The sequence below is a fragment of the Zalophus californianus genome, chromosome 9 (genome assembly GCF_009762305.2).
Source record: "Zalophus californianus isolate mZalCal1 chromosome 9, mZalCal1.pri.v2, whole genome shotgun sequence".
Classification (NCBI taxonomy): Eukaryota; Metazoa; Chordata; class Mammalia; order Carnivora; family Otariidae; genus Zalophus; species Zalophus californianus.
This window is the reverse complement of record NC_045603.1, coordinates 120,064,671-120,083,262: the sequence shown is the minus strand read 5'-3', so window position 1 is coordinate 120,083,262 and position 18,592 is coordinate 120,064,671. Positions and strand designations below refer to the sequence as shown.

The 18,592-nt window shown below is 37.7% G+C and overlaps 1 protein-coding gene and 1 pseudogene across 2 annotated transcripts in view; both read right to left on the bottom strand.

The window, feature by feature from the left end:
• DNAJC1 (DnaJ heat shock protein family (Hsp40) member C1) overlaps positions 1-18,592 on the bottom strand; it is a 228,247-nt gene that overhangs the window by 34,306 nt on the left and 175,349 nt on the right. The window lies entirely within an intron of this gene.
• Positions 1,363-5,058, bottom strand: LOC113921596 (annotated as a pseudogene).

Below are 18,592 nucleotides of genomic sequence, written 5' to 3'. Positions count from 1 at the left end.
TAGATGGTTTCCATATCTTGGTTACTGTAAATAATGCTGCAGGGAACATGGAGGTGCATACGGCTTTTTGAGTTAGTATTTTCGGTTTCCTTCAGATAAGTACCCAGAAATGGAACTGCTGGATCATATGGTAGTTCTATTTTTCATTTCTTGAGGAATCTCCATACTGTTTTCCAGAGTGGCTGCACCAATTTACCTTCCCACCAACAGTGTGCACAAAGGTTCCTCCTCTTCCACATCCTTGCCGACATTTTTTTCTTGTCCTTTTGATACTAGCTACTCTAACAAGTGTGAAGTGATAGCTCATTGTGGTTTTGACTTGCATTTCCCTGATGATTAGTGATCTTGAGCATCTTCATGTATCTGTTGGCCATCTGTATGTCTTTTTTTTTTTTAAGATTTTATTTTTATTTATTTGAGAGAGAGAAAGAGAGAGCACATGAGACGGGGGAGGGTCAGAGTTCTCCCCACCGAGCAGGGAGCCCGATGCGGGACTCGATCCCGGGACTCCAGGATCATGACCTGAGCCAAAGGCAGTCACTTACCAGCTGAGCCACCCAGGCGCCCCATCTGTATGTCTTCTTTGGAAAAATATCTATTTAGATCCTCTGTCCAGTTTTTAATCAGACTGTTTTTCTGCTATTGAGTTGTATTGAGTTCTTCATGTTTTGGATAGTAACTCCTTATCAGATACAGAATTTGCAAATATTTTCTCCCGTTCAGTGCACTGCCTTTTCATTTTGTTGACGGTTTCCTTTGCTCTGTAGAAGCCTTTTAGTTTGATGTAGTTCTACTTATTTTTGCTTTTGCTGCCTTTACTTTTGGTGTCAGATTCAGGAAGTCATTGCCAAGACCTTTGTCAAGATTACTACATTTTTTTTTCTTCTAGGATTTTTAAGACTTCAAGTCTGAATTTCAAGTTTTTTTTTTTTTTTTAATTATCTAAGACTTATTAACTGGTGCTTGCCATTTGTTGACTTTTTTTTTAAACCAAGTTGTAAACGGTTTATTACAAATTAAAAATGAGGTTCTTAAAAATCTCAACTTGACCAGATATGAAACAATTTAAAAATCTTTAAAGGTGCACTGAGAAAAACCAGGTTTTTTTTTTTTTAAGACTTTGTCATTACCAAAAATAGACATCTGTAGGTAAAAATAATAATAAAATTTAAAAAATAATAAAAACCCCATGCTGCAGAGATAATGTAGATAGTTCTATTTATCTGATCAATATGGGCAAAAAAAAGCAGGCACTTAAGGTCTTCAGCTCCAAACTTTTGTTCATTTCCTATTGCTGCAATTTCATATTCATTTCTTCTTGTTGGACTAAACTGGATGATGGTAGAGATGGTAAGCTGGCATTTAGTCAGCCCTGCCCTGCTCAGCCTAGGGAGTGGATGAATTCTCAGCTGGTGGACTGGCTGCTTTTGTCTCTTTGCCATCTTGTGGTTTAGGGTTTTCTGGGCATCTGCGACAGTAACTGAAGTTGTGGAGGTACCCACATTGAGGTGGCTGCTGACCTTGGGTCTCATCTCCTTGATTTTCCTTATCTTCTTCGTGGCCCTCCTCTTTAGACTGTCTTTGGTGAGGAGGGCCCCTGCAGAATCGTGGTGTATAATCCTGATGCATATTCTGTGTCACTGGTCTACCTTGTTCTCCTGCACCCTGGCTGTCAGCACCTTCCATCACTTCTCCCTGCACAGGAGGGTTGGAAGACTGTGGTCCATGCCCATGGGGGCTCCACATGTAGTAAGGTGGGAACCCTTGCCTGTGGGAGGGCACCACTGTTGGGCCTGGCCTTCAGAAGCACTCTCTGATCCATCCTTCTTCTCCCCACTCTCACTATTCTGGTAATTCTGCTGGGAGTTGTGTGGAGGACCTTGTGACGTGAGTAGCATCTATAATGGTTATGGTCCGCTGTGTATTTACTGCTTTACATTGGAGATCCACCAAGGCCTGTCACATTTGCTGCCTCCAAAACCTTTTCTCATTCATCAGACTCCACAGTCTCTCCATCTTCTACACTGTGAAGGTACTTCCTGGGTTGTTATTCTTTATGGTAGTCTGGTACACAAATACATCTTCCTTGGTGTCAGTCCTGTTGATGAAACCAGATCCGTTTCTTACATTGAACGACTTTACTGTTCCCACAACCTTCCTTGAGATGATCCTGTTGTCCCTGCTGGCAGGTGCCAGTGATGTGAAGCCACTGTGGTGGTATGGGACTTGGTGTCTGCAGCACAGAGGGTGGGGTGGCGGCGGCTGCTCATGGCTGCGGTTTTGGTGACTGGGGCCAGCTGTGCCTCCCCCCGGGGTGTGGTGGTAACTAGGCCGCTGGAGGCAGTGAGGCTGCTCAGGGCTCTCTGGGGTCCTCTTTCCACCCCCCTTCAGAACTCTAGATTCAAGTCTTTAATCCATTTTAATTTTTAAGTGTAAGTGGTGTAAGATAGTGGTCCAGATTCATTCTTTTGCATGTGGCTATTCAGTTTTCCCAACAACAGTTATTGAAGGGTCTATCCTTTCTCCAATGGCTTCTCTATCATAAATTAATTGACCATACATGTGTGAGCTTATTTCTGGGCTCTCTGCTCTATTCCACTAATCTGTGTGTCTGCTTTTATGCCAATACCATACTTGTTGATTATTATAGCTTTGTAATATTGTTATCATCATAGTTTTATGATGCCTTTAGCTTTGTTCTTTCTCAAGACTGCTTTGGCCATTGGTCTTGGTGGTTCCATACAAATTTTAAAATTGTTCTGTTCTGTGAAAAGTGCCACTGAAATTTTGATAGGGATTGCACTGAATTTATAGATTGCTTTAAGTACTATGGTCATTTTAGCAATATTAATTCTTCCAATCCATGAGCACAGAGTATCTTTCCATTTCTTTGTGTCATCTTCAGTTTCTTTTCATGAATGTCTTATAGTTTTCAGTGTACAGGTCTTTCACTTTATTTATTTCTAGGTATTTTATTCTTTTTGATGCAATTGTAAATGGGATTGATTTCTGAAGGGATTTTTTTTCCCCTTCAGTTTGTTGTGTACTTTATTTTATTTGTTGGGACTTTATTTACAAAGGTATGGGTGGAGGAGGACTTCAAGTGCTAGTGTAGTGTTATTAACAGTGTTGATAGCTAAAACCTGGAAGAGAAGACTCCCAAAGAATTGGTGTCCTTACAGGTAATAGTGAAATCAGGTGGAGGGACAAAGCTGGCCCAAGATGACCACATCCAGAACCACAGCTGAGACTGGCATCAACTTCTTTTTCTTTCTTTTTAAAAAATATTCTATCTATCTATCTAGCTAGCTATTTTAGAGAAAGTGTACATGCATGTGTACTTGAGTTGGGGCTGAGAAGGAGGAGGGGGGAGGGCGGAGGGAGAGGGAGAGAGAGAATTTCAAGCAGACTCTGAGCAGAGCACAGAGCCAGATATGGGGCTTCACTCCATAGCCCCAAGATCATGACCTGAGCCGAAACTAAGAGTTGGACGCTTAATCAATTGAGCCACCCAGCCCCCACTGGCATCAGTTTCTAATTAAATTTGTGATATGGAGTAATATGGGGATGTGATAAGACCTTCTCAAGTCTCTAATGATAGTACTAATCTCTGTAATTTTCCCAGGAAAGCAGTAGTTTTGACTTCGTGTTTGGGGGTACTCTTTCTCAACGGGGGTTCCTTGTCTGAACCATAAGATACAGAAAACTACTGAAATGACATTTTTTAAATTCTCCCAAGGATGGCACATAAATAGCATAGGAGAGAAGTTAGTTCATTACACATAATAGATGCATAGGGCAGTAGGGCATAATTCTCTCGTTATGAGAGAGAAATGCCTGAGAAAGGCTGAGGGAATAGTTACTGGAGGTTTGCATAATTGAAATTTTAGATTGGTGTTCCTCAGGCTATTTTTCAATAAAGCTTTCCTGCCCATTTTTATTCCTTTCCTTAGAACACTGTTAAATAACAAGTTCAGGTTGGGGAAAAGATCTGGAGGGCGGTGTCAAACTACTCCTCGCACGGTCTTTTATCCAGTCCCCTTGCCCTACCCCACACCTTCAATTCCTGAGCTCTTCTGGGCTTCTGTGACATGAGTCAGTCTCCTGCAAGGACAGACTGGGAAAGGTAAGGCCTAAGATGCTGGTAATTATCTACTGCTCCCCATCTTATAAAATTTCATTAACATTCCCTGACTGCTATAGTTGTCTATTCTCTTTGTTCCAGGGTTTATGCCTTTTTATTCCTTTATTCTCATTTTGTGAGGATTTAGAAGGGACTAATGATAAACAAATGTGATCAAAGTGATCTATTTACCAAGAATATAATTTTACGTGAAAAAATTTGCGAAGTCTTATTTAAAATGGTGAAACACACATTACATTATTCAAATTCTAATCTAAATAGTATGTACTAGAATCATCCATTTACAATAATTTAATATGGTAACAAAGAGCTGACTCCATTTTATGATGTTTGATTGCTGATAGCTTTGAAGTCTCACTCTTTCATCTTCCCCTTGTGCCCTACATCTGGGCAAGCTGTTAAGAAAGCCCAGGAAACTGAGACCTTGCAAGGCCCTCCCTGTGCACAAGAACCCTTACCCAAGTCCCACTCTCAAGCACAATGAAAAACTCCAAGCCAGTCTCCTTTTCCTTGTTCTGTCAGGCAATTTTGGGCTAATATGGGAAGTCTGCCTTGTTTGCCTCAGAGAGCCTTATTAGATAATAAGCCAAATTTGGGGTGTGGAGGAGGTCCATCCTGTCCCTGCAAGGCGGCCACACAATTGGTATTAGAAGCAGGATGTCTAGAGGACCACTACCGCTGGCTGAGGAGCTTGCTTCAGTTTGTTAACTGGCTCTGTGCTATATTTGCGGAGTTCTACCAAGCCTCTGTTTTAGACTGAACTGACTTAAGGTGGAAGTTTCAATAACTGGTGTTTAGGGAGAGGAGTATGGGATTGGGCCCTCCTTTAGGTTGCCTCGAGTCATGTGTCTCAGCTCAAACCTGTCTTGTGTGTCTTACATTGAATTGTGTGTTGTGATTCCATCATAAGCCATGACTGACACTAGATTCAGGAAAGACTCATCCTGTGATCAACTGACTGGTTGTGTGTCTCAATCAGATGTTAGCCCCTATTCTATAGAGGGTGTAGGGGAAAAGACTTGTAGCTTCTACAATACATAAGCCCATTGGTTGGTCATTTGTGTGTGGAAGAACAGCAGGCATTATTTGAAGAGTTGAATTACTCAGATTTATTCTAAAGGCACATGGCTCGGTATGACCCTACAAAATTCTTCTGTAGCTTCTGCTGCCTATTTCTCTGACCCCAGAAAGATCTTGATCTTCAGGGTTATAGGGAAAAATGCCCATGGAATACCTGTGGCACAGCCAAGGCATTCATTCATTCAACCACTGTCATGGGGGAAGAGCCCTAATCCTGATAATACTGATTTGAGTCTCTCTGAAGGAAGAAATTGATAAATATGAGCAGTGTAGAGAAGACCTCCCTGAAATAAATCTAGTAACCACCACCAGTAGCAGGAAAAAAGAAAAAGAAACCTGGATACAGGGGGAGTGCATTGGTTTGTTAGGGTAGCTGTAATAAAATATCATAGACTGAGTGGCTTAGACAACAGAAATCTATTTTCCCATAATTCCAGAGGCTGGAAGTCCAAGATTAAGGCGCCATCAGAGTTGTTTCTGGTGAGGCCTCTCTTCCTGCCTTATAGATGGCCTTTCCTCTGTATGTGGGAGGAAGAGAAAGAGAGAGCCCTGGTCTCTCTTCCTCTTCTTATAAGGACACCAGTCCTGTCAGATTAGGGCCCCACTCTTATGACCTCATTTAACTTCAATTACCTCCTTAAAGGCTCCATTTCCAAATAGTCACTTTGGGGCTTTGGGCTTCAATGTGTGAAGGGGGGGGGGGGGGGAACACAGTTCAGTCTACGATAAGGAGGAAACAAAAACTAAAACAAAAGTCCACAATTAGGCCCAGTTGGTAACCCAAAATTTACTAAAAGGGCACAGATTGACTTTGTGCCTCTATAATACTGGTTCTCAATTAATTTAAAATCTGCTGAAATACACCAATTGCCAAACTTTCATGGCTTTAATACAGGGGTTCAAATTATGGTTATACAGGGGATACCAATTAGTTTAAGCAAAGTGCCACCTATAATATTAGGGGAACTACTGAACATGATGAGAGGACAAACAGATATGCCTCACCTTAACCACAGGAACTACTCTTGCCAAATTGCTCATGGTTGCAGTACTTATCTCCTAAAATATCCCATATGCATAGGGGTCATGGACTCTCTGACTGGATGAGTAATACAATTAAGTAGTTGGCACTTACAAATTATCTTGATAAAATGGAACCACATGGACCTCCTCTCCCATTAAAACAGATAATATGGTCCAATGTATATTAAAACATGGCCTTTTTAATGATTGAAACCCACTATACACATTTAGACACATTTAGAGAAGGGGTGATTATCCCACTGCTTTGCCATTCAACAGCTCAATTTGGCCTGCTCTTAAACTTGGGAAGAATGAATGGTGCCTCCTGGTGGATTACCTCAAGCTTCATGCTGTGGGCCTCATTAATGTCCCCATAGTCAATATTACTGCAGTTACTGACTTCATCCTATCAGCAACTGGTAAATATTTTGCCATTATAGATTTGGTGAATATGTTTTGTTCAGTGACTATTTCAACAGCCTCTTGACTGCAGTTTTTTTTTAAAATAATTTTTTATTTATTCATTTGAGACAGAGAGCCTCAGAGAGAGAGAGACAGAGCAGCAGCAGGGGGGAGAGGCAGAGGAAGAGGGAGAAGGAGACTCCCTGCTGAGCAGGGAGCCTGACGTGGGGCTTGATCCCAGGACCTGGAGATCATTACCTGAGCCGAAGGCAGATGCTTAACCATCTGAGCCACTCCCCCTTTTTAAGATTGATTTATTTTAGAAAGAGAGAGAGCAAGTAGAGGGGGACAGAGAGAGAGGGAGAGGGAAATCCAAGCCGACTCCATGGCTGAGAGTGGAGCCTGACGTGGGGCTTGATCTCATGATCCTGAGAACACAACCTGAGCCAAAACCAAGAGCTGGACGCTTAACCAACTATGTCATCCAGGTGTCCCTTGACCGCAGTCTACCTCACCTCCAAAGTATGATATACTTCTACCCAGCTACCATGGGGAGCCTCAACAGCCCTGTCATCACACACAGTCTTTAAGGGCAAGATCTTAACTATATCCTGCTTTCTTCAGGAAGACAGGTATGACATTACATTGGTGACTTTGTCCCCTGAGGAGATTTGTTTGACCTACTCATTCAGGAGCTCACAAAAAGAAAATGGGTCACTGCCTCATACTTAGTGTAATGTCCTGCAAACTTCGTTAAAGTCTTGGAAAATTAACTGGTAAACAGAGGGCTGCTCTACTCATGATGCTGTCAAGAAACAGCTATTGATTCTCTCAGACCCACAACTTTTTTAGGCCTTTTTGGGTTCTAGAGGAAACACATTTCTCCTTTATGTATTGTACTTAAGTCCTTTTATGCTGTTACTTGCAAACTGGCTCTCGAGTGGGGGGGGTCCCCTTTTTAATACAAGGCTCTAGAATCCATCCAAATTTGCAAAATAACCGACACTCCTGTTAATTCCCCCTAGACTCCTTCACTGTAGAGGTTTTGGCAACTTTCTGTCAGCATCAGAATACCATTTATATATAAATAATAACTTTAAAATGGTAAAACCACAAATATTTGGATTTTGCTAAAATTAAACTTTTGGCCTTTCAAAGAAACTGTTTAAAAAATGAAAAGGAAAGCCACAAATTGGGAGCAAATATTCCACAACACATACAGGAAAAAAAAAGACTCATATCACAATTTGTTTATTCATTCTCCTGTCGATGGACATTTGGGTAGCGGCCAGCTGTTGGTTATCATGTATTACGAATACACAGCTGCTATGGACATTTATTTATACCTGTCTTAATGGTCATATGTTTTAATTCCTCTTGGATAAATCGCTGGTGGTGGAATTGCGGGGTCATAGGGAAAGTATACATTTTATTTTATAAGAAACTACATAAGTATTTTTCCAAACAATTTGGATTGTTTTACATTCTAACCAGCAGTGTATGAAGCGTCCCTTCAGGTCCTTACCCACACTTGATATTACCAGTTGTTTTATTTTGGTAATAATTTGCATTTCCCATATTACAAATGATCTAGTTTACATATGTTTACATTTACATATGTTTATTGACCAACTGAATATCTACTTTTATGAATGTGTTTATGTCTTGCTAATTTGTTAATTGATTAAGAGTTCTTTATGTTTTGTGGACACAAGATCTTTGTCAGATATGTTTTATGAATATTTTCTTCCATCTGTAACATATTTTCATTTAAAATCCTTTTAGTTTGAAATAATTTCAGACTTAGAAGAGTTGTAAAAATAGTATGGAGTTCCCATATGCTCGTAATCCAGCTACCTATGATGTAAATACACTTTTATTGAGGTATAATTGACATATTATATTAGTTACAGGTGTATAACGATTCGCTATCTGTATATATTGTGAATTGGTCACCACAGTAAGTCTAGTTAAATCAGTCATGATACATAGTTACAAATTTCTTTCTTTTGATAAAAACTTTTTTAAAAAAGATTTTATTTATTTGAGAGAGAGAACACGAGAAGGGGAGGGTCAGAGGGAGAAGCAGACTCCCTGCTGAGCAGGGAGCCCGATGTGGGGCTCGATCCTGGGACTCCAGGATCATGACCTGAGCCGAAGGCAGTCACTTAACCAACTGAGCCACCCAGGTGCCCCATTGATAAAAACTTTTAAGATCTATTCTCTTAACAACTTTCAAATGTGCAATACCATACTAATGATAGTCACCATGTTGTATAATATATCTCTATAACTATTTTAAACTGGAAGTTTGTACCTTTTGACTCCCTTTACTCACTTTGCCCATTCCCTACCTCTGGCAACCACCAGTTTATTCTCTGTATCTATGTGCCTTGTCTTGGAGCTTACCATCTATGTTTTCTTCTAGGAGTTTTATGGTTTCAGGTCTTATGTTCAAGTTTTTAATCCATTTTGAATTAATTTTTGTGTACGATGTAGGATGGTAGTCCAGATTCATTCTTTTGAATGAATGTGGCTGTCCAGTTTTCCCAACACCATTTGCTGAAGAGACTTTCCTTTCTTCATTCTATATTCTTGGCTCCTTTATAGTAAATTAATTGGCCATATATGTGTAGGTTTATTTCTAGGCTTTTTATTTTGCTCCATTGTTCTATGTGTCTCTTTTCATGCCAATACCATAATGTTTTGATTACTATAGTTTTGTAATAGTTTGAAACCAGGGAGCATGATGCCTACAGCTTTCTTTCTCACGACTTCTTTGGCTGTTCAGAGTCTTTTGTGGTTCCATAGACATTTTAGGATTGTTTGTTCTATTTCTGTGAAAAATGCCATTGGAATTTTAATATGATTGCACTGAATCTACAGATTGCTTTGCATAGTATGGACATTTTAGCAATATTAATTCTTCCAATCTATGAGCATGGTATATCTTTCCATTTATTTGTGTCTTCTTCAGTTTCCTTCATCTTTGTTAATAGATAGTATACAGGTCTTTTACCTTCAGGGTTAAATTTATTTTTAGGTATTTTATTCTTTTTGTATAACTGATTTTTGTGTCCTGAAACCTTACTGAATTCATTGATTGGTTCTAACAGTTGACTGGTGGAGTATTTAGGGTTTAAAAATATATAATACCATGTCATCTACAAAAGTGACAGTTGTACTTCTTTCTTTCCAATCTGGATGCCTTTTATTTCTTTTTCTTGCCTAATTGCTCTGACAAGTACTTCCAACATTATGCTGAATAAGAGTGGCGAAAGTGGGCATCCTACTTTTGCTCCTAATCTTAGAGGAAAAGCTTTCACTGTTGTTAGCTGTGGGCTTGTCATAAATGGCTTCTGTTATGTTGAGGTATGTTCCCTCTATACCCACTTGGTTGAGAATTTTTATCATGAATGGAGGCTGAATTTTGTCAAAAGCTTTTTTTCTGCATCTGTTGTGATAATATAACTTTAATCTTCATTTTGTTAATGTGATATATCATGTGGATTGATTTGCAGATGTTAAACTGTCCTCGCACGCCTGGAATAAATCACACTTGATCATGATGTATGGTACTTTTGATATATCGCTAAGTCTGGTTTGCTAATATTCTGTTCAGGATTTTGACATCTATGTTCACGAGGGATATTGGCTTGTAATTTTTTTTTGTGCCATCCTTTTCTGGTTTTGGTATCAGGGTACTTCTTTTTTTTTTGAAAAGTTTAATTAGGATTGGGATTAATTCCTCTTTGAATTTTTGGTAGAATTCACCAGTGAAGCCATTGGGGTCTGGACTTCTGTTTGTTGGCAGATTTTTGATTAATGATTCAATGTCTTTACTAGTAATCAGTCTGTTCAGATTTACTATTTCTTTCTTTTTTTTTTAAAGCAAGCTCTGTGCCCAACATGGGGCTTGAACTCACAACCCAAAGATCAAGAGTCACATGTTCTACCAAGTGAGCCAGCCAGGCATCCCTCAGATTTTCTTTTTCTTCATGATTCAGTCTTGGTCAGTTGTATGTTTGTAGGAACATCCATTTCTTTGAGGTTGTCCAATCTGTTGGTGTATAACTGTTCATAGTCTCTTAAGGCCCTTTATATTTCTGTGGTATAAGATGTAATGTTTCCTGTTTCATTTCTGATTTTATTTGAGTCCTTTTTTCTTGGTGAGACTAGTTAAAGGTTTGTCAATTTTGTCTTTCAAAGAAGTAGGTCTTAGTTTCATTGAAACTTCAGAACTTTAGTTCTGATCTTTATTTCCTTCTGACTACTAACTCAGTGCTTTGTTTATTCTTTTTCTAGTTCCTTGAGGTACAAAGTTAGGTTGTTTGACATTTTTCTTTTTTTTTTTAAAGATTTATTTATTCATTTTTGAGAGAGAGAGACAGTGAGCATGAGCAGGGGGTGGGGCAGAGGCAGAAGCAGACTCCCTAGTAAGCAGGGAGCTCGATGTGGGGCTAGATCTCAGGACCCTGGGATCATGACCTGAGCTGAAGGCAGATGCTTACTGACTGAGCCACCCAGGCACCCTCTTGTTTCTTGATGTAGGCGTTTATTGCTATGAACTTACCTTTTTTAAAATTGCTTTTGCTGCATCCCATAAGTTTTGGTATATTGTATTTTCATTTTCATTTGTTTCAAGATACTTCATTTTCTTCTTTGACCCACTGGTTGTTCAGCTGCATGCTGTTTAATCTCCACATATTTGTGAATTTTCTATTACACTTTTAATTGATTTCTAGGATATTGTGGGAATGACTTACAAGGATAGGTTATAAAAGACTTCACAGCTTCTGTCTTGCTCTCTCTTCTATCACTTGGCTCTGGAGAAAGTCAGTGCCAACTTGTGAGGGCATTCAAGCAGTCCAACAGATAAGCAGTGATAGGAAGAGATAGTCTCTCCTCAAGATCAAAGGGCAACCATTCTTATTGTCTAGTATAGTGAAGATACTGCCTCCCTCTGGAGGAAAGGGCAGCCGTGCTTACTGCCCATTATAAAAAGATTTGGGTTCCCTAAACTTTGGATTCCTCTTCTGTAACATAATCCACTGGTTGTATAAGGGGTTATATGGACCTCTTTGTATTGCCCTGTGGGAATAGGGCTTAGGGAACCAAAAGAAAAATGCTAATACTCTAGCTACTGTTTTTGCTGTAATACAGTGTCCTTTGTCTCTGATCAAGTAGTCTTGTGTCTTCAAAAAGCATGAAAATATACTAGTTTAACTTACTCATTTGCAAGTAGAGTAAAATTTCCAGCTCTTCATAGTTCTTGACAATTTGGTGACAAAGATGGGACTATACTTGGTGTCTCTCTCTCTCTCTCAAATAAAATCTTAAAACTCCCCCTATTTTAAATAAAGAAATGTTCAATCTATTTAAATCTTTATCCCTGCCTATAGAATAATGCTGTATAGTCTGTCTGATCATGGAGGCAAAGGACCTAAATCATGACTTCCAGTGTTTGTTTATTTTCCCCCATTTTCTTTTTTAGTCACATCTTTCTGTTCTATAGAAGTTATATCTTGTCTTGCTCTTCCTAAAACAGTAATACTGTCATTACCTTTAAGATTAGGAAACTGGCAAAAAAAGATATAATGATATTTTTAAGGCCTCCTAGGAAGTCAATACAGTAGCCAAATTAGGATTAACAGTTCCTAATGATAATGCTGCTGTAAACATTGGAGTGCCTGTATCCCTTTGAATTAGTAATTGTGTATTCTTTAGGTAAATACCTACTAGTGCAATTACTGGATCATAGGGTAGTTCTATTTTTAACTTTCTGAGGAAACTCCATACTGTTTTCCAGAGTGGCTGTACCAGTTTGTATTCCCACCAACAATGTAAGAGGGTTCCTCTTTCTCCACATCCTCGCCAACACTTCTTTCTTTTGTTGATTTTAGCCATTCTGACAGGTGTTGAGGTGATATCTCATTGTACTTTTGATTTGTATTTCCCTGATGATGAGTGATGTTGAGCATCTTTTCCTGTGTCTGTTGCCCAACTGTAGGTCTTTTTGGGAAAAATATCTATTCATGTCTTCTGCCCATTTTTTAGTTGGATTATTTGGTTTTTGGGTATTGAGGAGTCTGATAAGTTCTTTATAGATTTTGGATACTAACTCTTTATCAGATATGACATTCACAAATATCTTCTCCCATTCCACAGGTTGCCTTTTAGTTTTGATTGTTTCCTTCACTGTGCAAAAGCTTTTTATTTTGATGTAGTCCCAATAGTTTATTTTTTGCTTTTATTTCCCTTGCTTCAGGAGACATATCTAGAAAAATGTTGATATGGCTGATGTCACAGAAATTTCTGCTTGTGCTCTCTTCAAGGATTTTTATGGTTTCAGGTCTCACATTTAGGTTTTCAATCCATTTTGAGTTTATTTTTGTGTATGATGTAAGAAAGTGGTTTAGTTTCATTCTTTAGCATGTTGCTGTCCAGTTTTTCTGACACCATTTGTTGAAGAGACTATCTTTTCCCCACTGGATGTTCTTTCCTGATTTGTTGAAGATTAATTGACCATATAGTTGTGGGTTCATTTCTGGGTTTTCTTTCTTTTTTTTTTTAATTTATTTATTTGACAGAGAGAGGCAGGGGGAGGGGGAGAAGCAGGCTTCCCGCTGAGCAGGGGCTTGATGCAGGGCTTGATCCCAGGACCCCGGGATCATGACCTGAGCTGAAGGCAGTTGCTTAACCAACTGAGCCACCCAGGCACCCCTCATTTCTGGGATTTCTATTACACTTCCATTGATCTATGTGTCTGTTTTTGTGTGGAAATAGCCCAAGTGTCCATCAAATGATGCATGGATAAGGAAGACATGGTACATACATAGAATATTACTCAGCCATAAAGAAGAATGAAATCTTGCCATTTGCAACAACATAGATGGAGGTACAGAGTATTATGCTAAGTGAAATAAAGTCAGAGAGACAAATACCATATGATTTCACTCATGTAGAATTTAAGAAACAAAACAAGCAAAGGGAAAAAAGAGAGAGGCAAACCAAGAAACAGACTCTTAACTATAGAGAACTGATGGTTACCAGAGGGGAGAATGATGGGGTGATCGGTTAAGTAGGTGATGGGATTAAGGCATTTACTTGTGATGAGCCCTGGGTGTTGTATGGAAGTGTTGAATCATTATATTGTACACCTGAAACTAATATTACATGGTATATTAACTAAGTGGAATTTGAATAAAAACTAAAAAAAAAAAGTTCCTAATAAACGAAAAAAAAGTATTCTGAACAAAAATATAAATGACTAAACTCCAACTTTTACTATATCATTTACATATACATACAAAGACATATATTACATATGTAATATAAAATATGTATTTACTATATTATTTAGGAAGACTTGAAAATGAGCACTGGTAAATTTATATTAGAAAATTTTTGTGCAGTCATTAGTTTCTACTGTTTTTTATATGCTGAAAGGTAGAAAATGTCTTCTAATGGATTACAGTCATACTCACTGCCTGAAACTCTTGTGTTTAGAACAATACTGAAGAGTAAAGTATCAAATGTCAGTTATATGCATCACTATTACACGATTTAGGATAAAGTAAAATCATATTTCAAGACTAACATGATGTTAATAGAAAAATTTTAGAGCATGACAGCGGCTTTAAGAACTCATGAAAAAGCAGCTAAAATTACTTTTTTTCAGTTTTGGCAGAAATGAATTAGTCTATCAGCTTGTCAGTCATGCTTTGAAATGCAAGTTCTAAAAATATGTTGACTTACTACTAACATAATTTAAAATTATAGAAGATTAGATATGTAGTACATGGGAGATAGCTTTTAAAATTTAGTTTGGCCACACTTAGTAAAAAAATAAATTTATTAAATCATTATTGAATGCATTAAGATCTAAACAGCATACTATAAATTCACCTATTTAAAGTATCTAATTCAATGTTTCTTAGTATATTCAGAGTTGTGCAACGATCACTACAATCAATGTTAAAACATTTCCTCATCCCCAAAAGAAATCTTTTACCTTTGCTCCAACCTCCTCAGCACTAGACAACCACTACTCTACATTCTGTTTCTAAAATTTTCCCTATTCTGGGTATTTCATGTAAGTGGAACCATACAGTGTGTGGTCTTTTCTGACTGGCTTCTTTTACTTAGCATAATGTTTTCAAGGTTCCTGCTATAGTATGTGTCAAAGTACAGTTCCTTTTTATTGCCAAATAATATTTCAGTGTATGGATATACCACATTTTGTTCATCCAGTCATCATCTGATGGATATTTGGATTGTTTCCACTTTTTGACTATTATGAATAATACTGCTATAGACATGTCATGTATAAGCTTTTGTGTAGACATGTTTGATTCCCTTGATTAGACACCTAAGAATGGGATTGCTGAATCATATGGTAACTTTTTAACTTTTTGAGGAACTGCTTGACTGCTTTCCAAAGCAGTTCCACCATTTTACATCTCACCAGCCATTCACGAGAGTTCTAAATTTCTCCATGTCTTTGCCAAGATTTTTTTATTATCTGTCTTTTTTTTTTTTTTTTTTTTATGGCCAACCTACTGGGTGTAACATGCTCTCTCACTGGTTTGCCTTTCCCTGATGTGAAATATATATTCTAGATATATACCTGATAAGGTTCTGGTATCCAGCATACATAAAGAACTCTTACTCAACAATAAAAAAGGCAAATAACCCTTAATTAGGCAAGTGGGCAAAATATCTTAATAGACATTTTTCCAAAGAAGATATACAAATGGCCAGTAAGCATATGAAAATATACTCAATATCATTAGCTACCAGAGAAATGTAAATCAAAACCACAATGGGTGGGTCTAGTATTAGGTAAGTAAGATTTTGAGACCTGAGGCTCAAGAATTCAGGGATTAGATCATACAAGGCTTTGATGGCCTTCTTAGACAGTGTCAGGTACATAATAAGCATCTATAAGTGCTTCACATGTATTAAATCATTTAATACTCACCAGTCTATGAGAGTATCACAGAGCATTGAGATATTACATAACTTGTTTAAGAGCTTACAAATTTGATCCACTACTAAAAATCCACCAATGTTCCCCATTTCCTATAGGAAAAAAAATTCATGTTCCTATGCATGACATCCAAAGACTTGGTATCTGGTTCTTGCCTACCTCTCCAGTTTTATTTCATCTTAATCATTGCCTCATATTTTATGCCTCAGATATCCAGAACTGGCTGAACAGTCAGGCTGTTATTCTGTGACATCTGAATATTTTGAATATTTTCCTTCTGCGCAGAATGCATACTCTGCATGGTCTACCTAACTCCTCCTCTATTAAGAATAAGTTTCCTGGGAGAGGCCCACCCAGTCTGTCCTCACTGGAAAACCTCTTAAGCACTCCTGATTCTCAAGCCTTCAGACTTGGACTGGAATCTATACCATCACTCTCTGGTCCTCCTCACCAAAGACAGCCCTCAAACTACACTACAGGCCTTTCTGGATATCTAGCTTGCAGTCAGCAGATCATGGGACTTCTCAGCCTCCAAAGTCACTTGCAAGCTCTGGATTAAAAATCAGCATATATAAAACTGAACATGATTTTACTGGCTTTGGAGCTCAGGAAGATGGGAGAAGAGAAGAAACCTGAGCTCACCTCCTCCCACAGACACATCAGGGCTGCACTCAATATAGTGCAACTCACTCTGAAAATGATATGAAGACTAGCAGAACAGCTCTCCCACAGCTGAAGATATAAAGAAAAAGCCACATAAAGAAGGGTAGGAGGGGCAGAGACCTAAAGACATTTACAGACTTAAAGTGAAGGGATGAAAAAACACATACCATGCAAATGAGAGTGGAAAAAAAAGCTGGGGTAGCAATATTTATATCAGACAAAATAGACTTTAAAACAAAGACTGTAACAAGAGACAAAGAAAGGCATTACATAATAATAAAGGATCAATCCAACAAGAGGATAAAACAATTGTAAATCTGTGCTAGGAGCACACCATAGGAGCACAAATGGAAGCATAAATATACACATCAAATATGAACAGACATAAAGGGTGAAACTGACAGTAATACAGTAATAGTAGAGGACTTTAACACCCTCTTTACATTAATGGATAGATCATCCAGACAGAAAACCAATAAGGAAACAGTGGCTTTGAATGACAAATTAGACTAGATGGCCTTAATAGATATATACAGGACAGTCCATCCAAAAACAGCAGAATACACATTCTTTTCAAGTGCGTATGAAATATTCTCCAGGATAAATCACATGGTAGGCCACAAAATAAGTCCTAATAAATTTAAGAAGATTGAAATCATCAATCATTTTTGTCTAAACACAACAGTATGAAACTAGAAATCAATTACAAGAAAAAAAGGGGGGAACACAAAACATGTGAAGGCTAAACAACATGTTACTAAACAACCAATGAGTCGAGGAAGAAATTAAAGAAGAAATCGAAGAATACTCTGAGACAAATGAAAATGGGAACACAATGGTTCAAAATCTTTGGGACACAGCAAACGCAGTTTAAAAGGGAAGTTCATAGCGATACCTTCCTACTCAAGAAAGAAGAAACATCTCAAAACAATCTAGCCTTACAAACCTAAAGGAACTAGAAAAGGAAGAACAAATGAAGCTGAAAGTTAGTAGAAGGAGAAAATAATAAAGAGTAGAAATAAATGAAACAGAAACTAACCAGAAAAGATCAATAAAACTAAGCTATTGTTTCAAAAGATAAACAAAACTGATAAACTTTTAGCTAACTCATCAAGTAAAAGAGTGGACTCAAATGAAACCAGAAATGAAGGAGAGTAAGTTATAACTGCAACCATAGAAATATAAAGAATTATAAGCGACTGTAAAAAATTATATGTCAACCAAATTGAACAACCTAAGAAATGGATAAATTCCTAGAAACATGCAATCTTCTAAAACTGAATCAGGAATAAATAAAAAATTTGAACAGATCAGTTACTAGTAATGAAGATGAGTTGGTAATCAAAACCCCCAACAAACAAAAGTCCATGACTGGATGGCTCTACTGGTGAATTTTACCAAATATTTAAAGAAAATTAAGACCTATTCTTCTCAAACTAGTACAAATATTTGAAGAGGAAGGAATGCTTTCACATTCATTCTATGAAGCCATCATTACCCTGATACCAAAACCAGATAAAGACACTACAAAAAAAGAAAATTACAGTTTAATATCCCTCATAAACACAGATGCAAAAATCCTCAACAAAATACTAGCAAACTGAAACCAGCAATGCATTAAAAAGGATCATTCACCACAATCAAGTGGAATTTATTCCAGGGATATAGGATGGTTCAACATATGCAAATCAATGTGATATACCATATTAACAAAATGAATGATAAAAATCATCTCAGTAGATGAAGAAAAAGCAGTTGACAAAATTCAACATCCATTCGTGATAACTCTCAACAAAGTGGGTTTAGAGGCAACATATCTCAACATAATAAAATCCATATATAACAAACCCACAGGTAAAAACATACTCAAAGGTAAAAAGCTGAGGACTTTTCCTCTAAGATCAGAAACAAGACAAGGATGTCCATTCTCACCACTTTTATTCAGTGTAGTACTGGAAGTCCTAGCTGCAGCAATCAGACAAGAAAAAGAAATAAAAGGCATCCACATTGGTAAGGAAGAAGTAAAACTTCCACTATTTGCAGATGACATATAGAAACCCTAAACAGTCTACCAAAAAACTACTAGAATAAGTGAATTCAGTAAAGTTGCAGGATACAAAATTAATATAAAGAAATTTGTGTCATATCTACACACTAATAACGAACTACCAGAAAAAGAAAGAAATCTCATTTATAAGTGCATCAAAAAGAATAAAATACCTAGGAATAAATTTAACCAAGGAGTTGAAGACCTATATTTTGAATACCGTAAGACACTGATGAAAGAA